Source organism: Crocodylus siamensis, chromosome 3 (assembly GCF_052110815.1).
Source record: "Crocodylus siamensis isolate JL-2025a chromosome 3, ASM5211081v1, whole genome shotgun sequence".
NCBI classification, from domain to species: Eukaryota; Metazoa; Chordata; order Crocodylia; family Crocodylidae; genus Crocodylus; species Crocodylus siamensis.
This window is the reverse complement of record NC_143397.1, coordinates 96,190,729-96,203,152: the sequence shown is the minus strand read 5'-3', so window position 1 is coordinate 96,203,152 and position 12,424 is coordinate 96,190,729. Positions and strand designations below refer to the sequence as shown.

The 12,424-nt window shown below is 42.9% G+C and overlaps 1 non-coding gene across 1 annotated transcript; it reads left to right on the top strand.

Moving 5' to 3' along the window:
- Positions 1–11,365: 11,365 nt before the first annotated feature.
- Positions 11,366–11,437, top strand: TRNAW-CCA (transfer RNA tryptophan (anticodon CCA)). Its single transcript has one exon. It is a non-coding gene; the product is annotated as a tRNA-Trp (tRNA).
- The last annotated feature ends 987 nt before the right edge of the window (positions 11,438–12,424 follow it).

Sequence of the window (12,424 nt, the reverse complement as noted above, 5' to 3'; positions counted from 1 at the left end):
AGTGGGTTGCACTGTGGTGAAGGGAGAAGGAAGACCGCATGCTGTGATAATGGCTAAGGTTGCCTGGACCCTGCTGCAAATTCACTAATAAACCAATTTACTTTTATCCTGCTTGTGTGGTGATTTACTACACCCTCCTTTCATTGGGGAATTAACTTCTTATTCTTCCATTACATCAAGGCAGCCCCTGGTCCCCAGCTCCAGCTCCTGGCCCCTGGCTCCAGACCCTGACCCCCAGCCTCCAGCCACCAGCACCTGGCTTCAGCCTCCCGGCCCCCGACTCCCAGCCCCTAGCCCCCAGCTCCCAGCCCCTGGCTCCCAGCCCCTGGCCTCAGCCTCCAGCCCCCAAGCATCCAGCCCCAGCCCCCAGCTCCAGCATCTGGCCCCTGGCCCCAGCCTCTGGCCCCCAGCCTTCATCCCCCTTCAGTAAGTGTCACATGCCAGACCAAGGCAGTGCACTCACGGACAGAGGCAGCATGCTCATGGATCACTGCTCCATAGAGGAAACATTGCCAGCAGCACCACCAGGACCACTTCCAGAATCTGAGAGCCCCTGCATATGATACATGATAGTTGAACCAAAGCATAGCAGGTGAGGAAGTGAAAGGGAGTGCAATGCAGAGCTGGAGTGAAGGTAAGATTAGGTTTTCCCCTAGAAGATGCCACAACCACCCTCAGGCTCATCCTGCCACAGTCACTCACTCATGGCTAAATTATTTGTGCCTGAGGTAGCTCCGAAAACTTCTATAAATGAAACATATAGACCGATTGCATATTCTTGAATAGACAGGCTGTCTGTTTGGTTTTGATTATCCATGGATAGTATGCGTGCATCTGTGTGTAGTGTCATTTCAGGCTGTCAAAAGGTTTTGGAGCTCACCAATTGATTTTTGGTTAGCTTATTGAAAGGTTTATTTTAATCCCCCCCCACACACCATTTTCATTAGTTCCCATCCCCATGATTGTCTGAGAAATGGCATTTCCAGCAGTACTCCTGTGATTGCCATAAAAGCCTTGTTTGATTTATGATAAATGTTAATTGCTTTCATATAGTTTCCAGGCTGTCCAAGTAAGTGCTCCAGGACAGCAAATGCCATGCTCATTCAAGCACACTATGTTCTGAATATTATCTATTAAAGCCATTGTGGATTAAATGAAGCAGATAATATGTGATGAAATGTTTATTCACTTGTTTGGCTCACAAGACAAGTATACATTGCTAGCTATCTCGCCTGAAGGAAGAGGGCTCTTTTTCTGTTGTTCGGAGCAAGTATTTTTTTTTCTTTTTTATTTCTTTACAGTATATATGACACAATTTTTGTTTGTGATGTACACATATAAATATGTTGCTTCCAGGCAAACACACTTACCCTGGGCAAAATACAAAGCATAACCTAAGGCTAAAATGTGGATGATTATCATTTTTAGATAATGAATACATTTTAGCCAACAACAGTTGTTCCAAACCAGAGGAAAAGTTTTAAAAAGAAAAGAAAGCAAAACAAAAATCCATGATGATGAAGGGCAAAGGAGTGAAAGAGCCCTGCTGCATTTGACTAAATTCAACTGTTATCCTTCTCTAAGCAGGAAGCATTTGTGTGTAATTCATGTACTCCCGTCATACCGTTTTTTTACATAGACATTTTTCCTTGAGGGTTGAGTTTCAAGTGAATCTATCACAGAAAAGTATCAGCAGTGACACATCAGCTACTGTGCTACATGATGAAGGATTACAAACTGTGATCATAGCAACTTCCTCATGGTGTCATTATTGACCTCTTGCAACCTAAGGCAAACCTGGAAATTCTGTTTAACCACTAGGTTAAAAAAACACAAAACAATCCCAGTAAGATTTCCTTTATAGGTTTTTGTAGTAAGTACTTTGAGGAGGGGACTGGGACTTCGTATGTGCAGGGATAGCACAGTGAGGAAGGGCTCTATAGAATAATTGGATCCTTGTCAGCTTATACTCTTTCCAGCTGACAGTTCAAGAAAATCCTAAACTATTATGGTATGTTTTACTCTACTCGTCTTTTCTTTCCCAGAAACCTAACACTTTAAAGGAGGTGTGGGCAATAATTTTTGCTGGAGGTTCACTAAATGAGTTTTGGTGAGCTGTTGAGGGCTGCAAAGGTACCCCTGCCCCTTGACGGGTGCCCTGAACCCTGGTCACCAATTTTGGGTTTGGAAGTCCCACTTCTAAACCCTGATCTTTGCCACCAGAAATACCTCCACTTTCCCTGAAAGTACTCCTTTTGGGAGGGAGGGTGCTGCTATCTTGAATTGGGGGGGGGGGGGGGAGAAACAATCCATATAATAAAAAAAATACATCTACTGTATCTTATATTAGTTTTTTTTTTTAAATGTCCTGATTTATGTGTGTTTGGTTCATGTATCTAGAGGCAATTGTATAATAGCTGAAAAATACAGTCCTACTCTTATATATAATATGTGGGGGGGGGGGGCGTAATGGGGAGTGGTTGTGTGAGTGGTGGGGTCTGGGGGAGGGTGGAAGGGTGTGTGTGAATGAGGGTAGATGTGGAGTATGTGGTTGGGGTGGGGCAGTGGGAGGCTATGGGGTTATGGTGGGTGTGGTGGGAGTGTGTGTTGGAAGGTGTGTTTGGGGGAATGGTGAGGGATGGGGAGTCGGAGGGGGTGGGTGCATGTGTGTGAGGGTGAGTGGGTCCTCCAATTTTCCTGGAGTGTGCCAGTCCCTGTAGCTGCCTGTGGGGGCAGTGAGCAGGACCAGCTCCTCCCGGCCTCATACTGCACATCTCCCTGCACTCCCACCATAGTCCCTGGCAACAGGTTGTGGCAGCTTTTGTGGCCAGCCCCACCAAGTCCTGCACAATGAAGCTGGTGGTGAAGGTCATGGCACTTGGCAGGGAGTGGGGCAGAGCGAGACCTGTGCATAGCGGTGAGCAGTGCCCAGCTGTTGGCTCCATCATGTATGGCTCTCCCTTGAGTTACACTATTTGGGTGGACTGTGTGTGAGCCTCATGCAATGCAGCCAGGCAGATGCCATGTCCAGGCTCCATGTTCCTGTCACCCCACCCTAGGCCCCCACTGGGTCTGAGGCACTGGCGTGGGCCCCATACTCTCACTTGCCACTGCTGCCACTCCGCCACTGCTGCTGTTTCCCCTGCTGTCACTGCCACCCCCGCTGCTGCCTCCCTACATTCCATCCCATGTGCCTGCCTGCTGCTGCTGCCACCACTTTCCAGCCCCTCCACCACCACTCCCACTCACCTGCCTGCTGCTGCGTCCCACCCCCCTTGCCTCCTGGCTGGACTGGGATGGTTCCATGATGTACTATGTGGTCCCAGCCATGCAGCTGGGAACTGCACGGTGCTGGCTGGGATGGGTTGGCTCTGGCAGGATGCAGTTCCTATATGCATGGCTGGGACCCCACAGCATGGCTTGGGGCCAGCCCAGCTTCACCTGGTCTCCACAGACTGTAGTGATCGCTGGTGAACCTCCTTCTCTCCTCCCCTCATAGATTTCCTAGATTTCATGGGCTGGAAGGGACCATGCGAAATCACTGGGTCCAGCCCCCTGCCCAAGGGGTAGGAAGTCAGCTGTGGTCAGATCACCCCGCAAGTTAAGCAGCCAGAGTAGATTCTTGGATCACTTCAGGGGGTAGTCTACTCTAGACTTGGGAGACATGGATGATAAAGAAGTTTTTCCTTATGTCCAGTCTAAACTAGTCTTATAGCAGTCTGTGGCCATTAGACCTTGCTGTCTCTTGGGGTGTCCTGGTGAGCAGACATTCTCCCAATTCCTGATACACATCCCTTATATACGTATAGGCTGCCACCAAGTCCACCCTGAGCCTTTGCTTCTCCAGGCTGAAGAGTCCCATGCCTCTCATCCTCTCCTCATAATGCCTGTTCTCTTGACCTCTAATCATGTGCGTGGCTGTCCTCTGGACTCTTTCAAGTTTCTCCACAATATTTCTTAAGTGTGGAGCCCAGAATTGGATGCAGTATGCCAGATGTGGCCTCACCAAGGCTGAGTAAGGCAGGAAAATGACTTCTTGAGTCTTGCTTGAAAGTTTTATTTGCTTTGCCATCTGCGGCATTGCATTGATAGCTCATGTCCATCTTGTGGTCAATCTTGACTCCCAGGTCTCTTTTGGTCATGGTGCTAGTGATTGTAGCACTGCTGAGCCTATAAGTGTGATGTGGATTTTTTCTCCCAAGGTGGAGCACCTTGCATTTCTCTGTGCTGAATGTCATCAGGTTTTGATCCACCCACCCTGCAAGCCTGTCCAGGTTAGCTTGAATTTCCAGCCTATCATCTGGAATGACTGCACTTCCTCATAATTTGGTGTTATCTATGAATTTAGCCAGTCTGCTTCTGACCTCCGAATCCTGATTATGAATATATTGGAGTACTGGTCCAAGTACTGGCCCAAGTACTGAGTCCTGGGGGATGCCACTGGTCACCATTTGCCATGTTGACTCAGTTCCATTGACTATCACTCTCTGGGTCCCACCAAAGAACCATCCCCCTCCCTCTGCCTGTTCTTATCTGAAACTGTCTCAGAGGGAGGAAGGGCAGGGGAACATCCCATGGTCACCAGGCCAGAAATCTGTGCTAGGCAGAAGCTTCCAGTTGGGGGCTGTGGGTGGTGGGGGCTAAGGGTGGGACAGGGCTGGGTGGGCCTTGCTGCTGCTGCTTTTGGTGCTGCATCTTGCTGCCACTGGGTCCTGCTGCCAGGTCCTCCTGCTACTGGCACCTCATCAGCTTTGATAGGCAGCCACCTGCAGGTTATTATTTTCTAAATTTGAGAGGCTCCCTGCAGTCCAGATAGAATGGCTTGGTGGGCCAGATCCAGCCCATGGGCCATATTTTGCCCACCCCTGTTTTAAAGGGTCATGATGTTTGAGAGGATTAAAAAAAAATCAAAAACAAACAAACAAACAAAACCCCCTTTTATTCCCTCTAAGTTTTATTTGGAGTTAAAAATCACAATCTCCTTTAAGTTAGGGAGTGTGTTCTATGCTTTGTAAAGCCACATATGCATTTGTGGAAATATATTCATAAAATAATGAGCCAGATCAGCAAGTGATGTAAATTGGCATAACATCACTGGAACTACAATTTTAAAAGTGCCAAAGCCATACCTGACTTAATAGTAGGAAAGATGCATGGTGGACAGTGTGAAACAAACAAATCAGCTTCCCAGTATTCAGTTGTCCATACAAAATTAACCTCATAAATAGCAAAGGGGGAGGTTTTTCCTTTTAATCTCTAGAAGTGGTTTCTTCAAAATAGGCACATTAGGAAGTCAGTGTAGGGTTTTTTTATTGCTGGCTCATATTCAATCAATAGTTAAGCCCACTTGGCCTATCAAATTGAAAATGCTGATGTCTGTTGAGTTCCTGGAAATAATAGAAGGGAACCAAAGTTGAAAAAGTTGGGGGGGGGAGGTTGTAATTACAAAGTTGTAAAAGGTGGGGGTGGATGTAAAGGGAGAATTAACAAGACTATATTTTTTAAAGGTTGTTCATAACTGACACATGCAAAGGAGACATATGCATGCATAACTCATGGAAATATGCTGGTTAAATATGCATATCCCATTATTTACATAAACATAGCCATTTATAGAATATATTGCAAACATTGTTGCAAAATTCTTTGCTCTTTCTGGTTTTTGTTCACTGGGTTTGTTTCTATGTTTAGAATAAACTTTTCAGCTTGTTAGCTTGTCAAAATTAAAAAATAAACTATTCTCTCTGTCTTATTTATTCACAACAGAAGTTTTCAATCAGGTCTACTCATTAGGCATACACATAAGACAGGTTTGCCAACATCATTTTATTTTGTGCACCTGTGTACATAGCTTTAGGCATCCATTAATCATGTAGTTTTGATGACTTTGCTTACTATATTTTCTGTGCTTCTCAAGCTGTCATTTAACCCACATAACTTGGCCTGCTAATGTCAGTATGCCAAACAGGGATATAAAAGTTGTTGGTTGATTCAAATCCTATTTAGTTCTTTTTTATAAGTGTGTCTTTGCATATATACATCTATTTGTTTGTGAATTTATGCATCAAAGGATTTTTTTTTCAGAAGGTAATAATTTATGGCTTTCAATGAACATTTTGCAATAAACTAACTTCACTGTTGTACAACTTTAATACTGAAATTGGCCTTTGATAAGACATGCAAAAATGTGATGGAGATTCTATATTGGTAGTTTGGAGCCCATAATATAATCATCACAGCAATGATTGGTAGCAAAGTCAGATCTATTCCAATCCTCTGATCTGTAAAGGTTAGGAAGGAAGTCATGTGATTGTTACTTAGTAAAAAAAAAGTTTATTTATAAATACAGATTTTTATTCTCTTATCTATTCATATAATGCCACTTGAGCTGTGCATTTTTTTTGTCTAATCTAGTACAGGCATTTTTTATCTTTTTTCTCTGCAAGAGTGTTTCCTTTTAAGAAAAAAAAGTCTGTATATTTTCTTTTATGCCTTTCCAGCAGGAAGTGTATTTGGCAAAGGTGCGAGTTATAGTTTCCCAAACAGCAACTACTTGCAGCATCCAGTCCCAAGTGACATGCTATGAAATGTAGCTGTAATATTCATTCTGTAAGCAAATGAAAGGCTGACAGCCTGTTCATCAAGATTTTAATCTGTATACATTTTTGGGGGAAAAAAAGAAGTTCTTAGAGATGATTAGTATCTTAACCGATGCCTTTAGAAAACACAGGGATGTTCTCCCTGTGCTGCTGGTTCTGTTTCTCCTCCTGTTTCTGGATTATACAGCAAACACTGTCTCTCTAGTTTTCCCACTCCGGCTTTGATGGCCATGTGGTACTGCTGCTGCTGAGAGGCCATCAGCTGTGCAATAACCAGAGTTAGTCTACTGTGACATTTCAGTGTACAGTTAGTATACTGGCATAAAAAACATGACTAATTCAAGGATTAATTATTTTTTTTAATCTTCTAATCAGCTTCTGTTACATAATATATTTTCTTAGTTATATCCAGCTTTATGCAAGCAGTATTAGTTACACTTGAGGGGTAACATTAGGTTAGAATACTTGAGAGCCACATGGCAGGTTGGTTCAGTTCTTGGAAAATCCTTAATCTGCATAATGGGCCAAACCTTCAGGTAGCATAAATTTGTACTGCTCCATGGATATACTTGCTGGTAAGATTCCTGTTGCTCCCTGTTCCTCCCCCACATACATTGATTTAATTGCAGGAGAAGACAGGGGAGGGTTGTGCTGCTTTCAAGTGTGCTATTCTGATAGCTTTGAAGCCTAAACATTTTTTTCATTTCTCATCAGAGCTGAAATGAAATCTTTTGATATTTCTTCATGAAGAAATAAAGGTGAGAAAGAGAGAGTAAAGAGTTAGTCAGTGTGCCACCCTAGATGTGGATGGGCTTGGAAAACTTCCTACAAAATTGTCACCAAAGCCAATACCTTTCTACAAAAACAGTTGGTTCACCAAATCAGCTATGTTCTGAAAGAAAAAAAATGTCAAAACACCCCCAATAGCTCTCATTATTTTACCTTTCAGCATAAATGCATGTGTTTATTATTTTGCTTGCTCTGATCTAAGAGGATGATTATAATATTTTTATATATTTCATGGTTAGGGAAGAATGAGAAAGGAAGGATGGTGTAGTGAGTCTGGTGCTAGCCAGGATTTTGGAAACCTGTATTCATGTCTCTGTTTTGTCACAAAAATCCTATGCAGCCATGAGACAGTCATTTAACTTCTTTCTTTGGCTATGGACAGGCATTTTGTGCCTCCTTCCAGCATATTGCTGTATTAATGGGAGATATATATATAACAGGTAATAAGGAGAAATTTCAGTATGTATTTGAGCATATAAACAGCATTTCTTTCCCTCATGTTACAGCTGACTTTAGTTAGGATATTCTTTGTACACATGCAATAACCAGTAATGTTTATGGTTGTTATGACTGCATCAAGGAGAGAATATGTCTCCTATGTATGTGATATGAAGCCACTTTCAAAAGAGTTTGATGTTACTCCTTTACAAGGGGAGCTGCTGCATGCTTAATGCTTTTAAGCGTCTGACTGCTTCGTTTCATTTTACAAAATGGATCTAAACTGGCAAATCTGACCTCGGTAGCAGTTCTTTACATTTTTAAAAATCAGACTTTTTCTGTGGTTTGATTTAACCAGTTAAGCACAGAAGAAATTCCATTGATTCAGGAACCCAGCTGCTTTGCTGATCACGTCTTGATGAATCAAAATATTTTCCCAGTAATAATGTTAATATAATTGTTGAACTTACACAGTAATACAGAAATCCCCAAGAGTTAACATTTCACATCTGACCATTACATCTATTATATTTTTTGTATACTAGTGTGATAGCATAAAAATTAAACCCTAACAGTTTTCCAACTCTCTCATTCTTAAAGTATATATTATTCCTCTATATTTTACTAAGTGGATCAGACTGCACAAAGATTGCCATGACATTTAAACATTTTTCATCCAATTAAGAATACTTTTACAAACTGTTAAATAGCAAAAGGTGTCCCCCATAGTTCAGTGGTACATCCTTGTTTGCTACATAGGAGACCCAGGTTCAATTCCTGGCTGCTTATACAAATACAGCCATGCAGGCACCAAATGTCTGGACTCAGTCTGTCCTTTAGATTCTGTCTCAGTGGCCTCAAGGGAAGATGGAAGGTCTGGGCAGCTTCCCCCACTCCAAAAACTCTTGCCTAAGCATACGTATTGAAGGTCTGGGTGATCTGTCATGCATACACCACGATCTGAAAGGATCAAAGTTTGCCAAAAGCAAAAAATATATTACAAAAAAAATCATTAAAAAAAGAGACTGTTTTTAGTAAATCTGTTTCCTGTACAAATGCCTGCATTTTGTTCCCATCAATTCCATTCCACTGTAGTCATAGTAAATGTGTTTATAGAAACTTGAATGATTAATCAGGTCATTACATTTTATCCTGTGGTAATGGAATACCAACCACTAGCTGTCCATTTACTGTAACACACAGTGTTGGCAGTATCATTATAAGAGGTTCCAACAAACAGATATTACAGTCCATAAAAATAAACAGAGTGTAAAAGGATAACATGGCTGTACAGATTGCACTGTGTGTGGCTTTGCAAAGCTTGAGTAATGAGTTTTAGAGCACAGTATCGTCCGTGCCTTAGGCTATATATATGTACATTGATAGGGACCTTACGGTGACCATAAGGGCCATACCTGCAACTCTCTACATATAGGGACCTTACGGTGACCATAAGGGCCATACCTGCAACTCTCTACATGGCAAACCCAGGCAATTGCTGCCTGGCAGCACTACCTCCTGGCCTAGGAAGTTCTACTGAACATTAGAGTATAAAATTGGCCTTGCCCTCACTCATCTTCTGGCTAGTCCATGTCTCCAGCCTCTTTGGAACTGACTTAGATATGCAAGGCCTGACACAGGACAAGTATTGGCAATCGAGTTATTCCTGTTCCTGACTTTAAGCATTTTCTTGCCTTTTACTATTTTCAAGTAGTAACGAGCACAGGAGAGACAAGCATTTTTTAGACCTGTTCCTAGAAGGATTCTTCCACGGAACTTGGGATGTGTCTTTGTGTCATGCCTAAGAAATAAAGAAGCACAATATTAAAAAGGGGCTTAGGCTAGTTGGGACTGACTTCAAGGTCAATGCTAAAATCAGTGTAGACATACCCCTAATTGCAGCAGATAGGGTTTGCTTTCAGCTGGAGCTCTTGCATAGTTGTGTGCATGTGAAGTTTAAGTAATGCCCCCAAATAAACAAACAAACAAACAAAAGCCTTCTGGCTACAATGACAGTGCACTGTATTTCTCTGTTTTGTAACAGTTTGGAAAAATTAATAATCCAGCCTATGTTGCCTCAGAGACATTTACCAACACATGAGTGGTAGGAATTTTTGAGCCAATGGTTTTTCAATAAAAAATAACTTCACATTGGAAATACTGATAATTGCAAACACTAATAATTGTATGCTTTACAAAAATGAATAATACAAATTTTTCACAAGAAAACGTTTCTAGGCAAATGTACTTTAAAAACACATTTCTGAAGAAAATCTATTTTCTGAGTAGCTTTAAAAATAATGACTATTCACAACTGCTTTGTAAAGTAACTAAGCATGTTATCTCCTTTTCATAATTAGAAAAACCATATGTATATGGCATCCTCTGTGCTCTTAGTGGGTATCTATACACATACTCCGGGGTGGACGAGGGGGTGATTTTAATTACAGCAGGTCCGAGAACCACTCTAATTAAGGTGCCTGCAGTGTTGCAACTATTTGGCATCCTGCACTTCAAAATGGTGGCAGGGGCGCTTGAATTAAACTCATTCAACAAATTTTAACTCAAGTGCTGCTGCTGCTATTTTGAAGTGCAAGGGTGCTGAATAGATGTGACATGGAGGCTGCAGGAATGCATTCATTAGCACACTCCAGCAGACTCAATTGATTAACATGTGTCAGAGCAAACGTCCGGCAAGTGTATAGGTGCCCAATGCTGCCACCATGAGCACCCTCCCATGAATGCTTGCATGTACCAAACCCAGGCCAGGAACAGACACTACATTTTTACCAATACAAGTGATTGGAAACTGGTCTATACCTGTAACAGAATAGAATTTCAGTGCACAATGACTGGTTTAAAAACAGTGGACACCAATCTTTGTCCACTCCCCTACCAAAGGGCAAATGTGCATTCTGTTCACTACCAATCTAGACTAGTCCACTTATAGAAAAACAGGTAAATTATATCAATTCCACCTCAGGCTTTTTGACTGTCTGTACCTAGCTCCAGAAATGTGGCGATGAAGAGTGTCAAGGCCATAGTACAGAAAAACCATAAGACCATAACATGTCTTCATTTTCACATGTCCAGTGGTTTGGGGTGCCTGGGTCTAAATGAATGCAAATATGTCTAAGGCCCTAGGATAGCCTTGATATTTATACTGTATTTGAGAGAGAGAGAGAGAGAGAGAGAATATTATCATGTAGTTAAGGAATGCATTGCAATGCACATAAAGAAGGATGTTCATGACATTATTTAAAAGGCAAATAGTCACTCCATTTTAAAAGTGTGCTTTGGTGTTGGACTTGCAGCAATGTTTGGGAGTAAGAGGGTTGCTGAAGTGAAAATAATAAATGTAATGTTACAGGAAAGTGCCCAGTAATTACTTTAATACAGCAATTTTGAATGGTAACAGGCCTTATTGCATGATTGGCCCCAAATAGTTTGACTGGTATCAGTATTGCTTTTTGTTTTGGAAGTTGAAATGCAAATAAATATAAAGGGCATAGAGTTTCCTATTCAATGCTGCCTAATGCTGCCTCGTGGCACAACGGTAGCGCGTCTGACTCCAGATCAGAAGGCCGTGTGTTCAAATCACATCGGGGTCATGGCTCCCCTCCGGTGGGGGGCATTGCTTTTTTGTAATTGATGACAGTCACTCATCGTGGTGGCCTGTGACCAGTGGGGTCCCTCACGGCTCTGTTCTTGGACCCATACTGTTCAACATCTTCATTAATGATGTGGACATTGGAGTCAGGAGTGGACTGGCCAAGTGTGCCGATGACACCAAACTTTAGGGCAAAGCATCCACGCCAGAAGATAGGCGGGTGATCCAGGCTGACCTGGACAAGCTCAGCAAATGGGCAGAACCTGATGGTGTTTAGCACCGAAAAATGCAAGGTTCTCCACCTTGGGAGGAAAAACCTGCAGGATCCTTATAGGCTCAGCAGTGCTATGTTGGATAGCACTACAAAAGAAAGAGACTTGGGGGCCATCATTGACCACAAGATGAACATGAGCCTGCAATGCGATGCTGTGGCAAGTAAACCGACCAAGACGCTGGCTTGCATCCATAGATGCTTCTCGAGCAAATCCCGGGACGTCATTCTCCCCTTGTACTCGGCCTTGGTGAGGCCGCAGCTGGAGTACTGCGTCCAGTTTTGGGCTCCACAATTCAAAAAAGATGTGGAGAAGCTTGAGAGAGTCCAGAGGAGAGCCACGCACATGATCAGAGGTCAGGAAAACAGATCTTACGATGATAGGCTGAGAGACATGGGACTATTTAGCCTGGAAAAGCGTAGGCTCAGGGGTGATGTGATGGCCACCTATAAGTTTATCAGGGGTGACCACCAGGATCTGGGGGAACATTTGTTCACCAGAGCGCCCCAAAGGATGATGAGGTCGAACGGTCACAAACTCCTGCAAGACCATTTCAGGCTGGACATAAGGAAGAATTTCTTTACTGTCCGAGCCCCCAAGGTCTGGAACAGTCTGCCAGCGGAGGTGGTTCAAGCACCTACATTGTAAGAGTAAATTGGATGCTATCTTGCTGGGATCCTATGACCCCAGCTGACTTCCTGCCCTTTGGGCAGGGG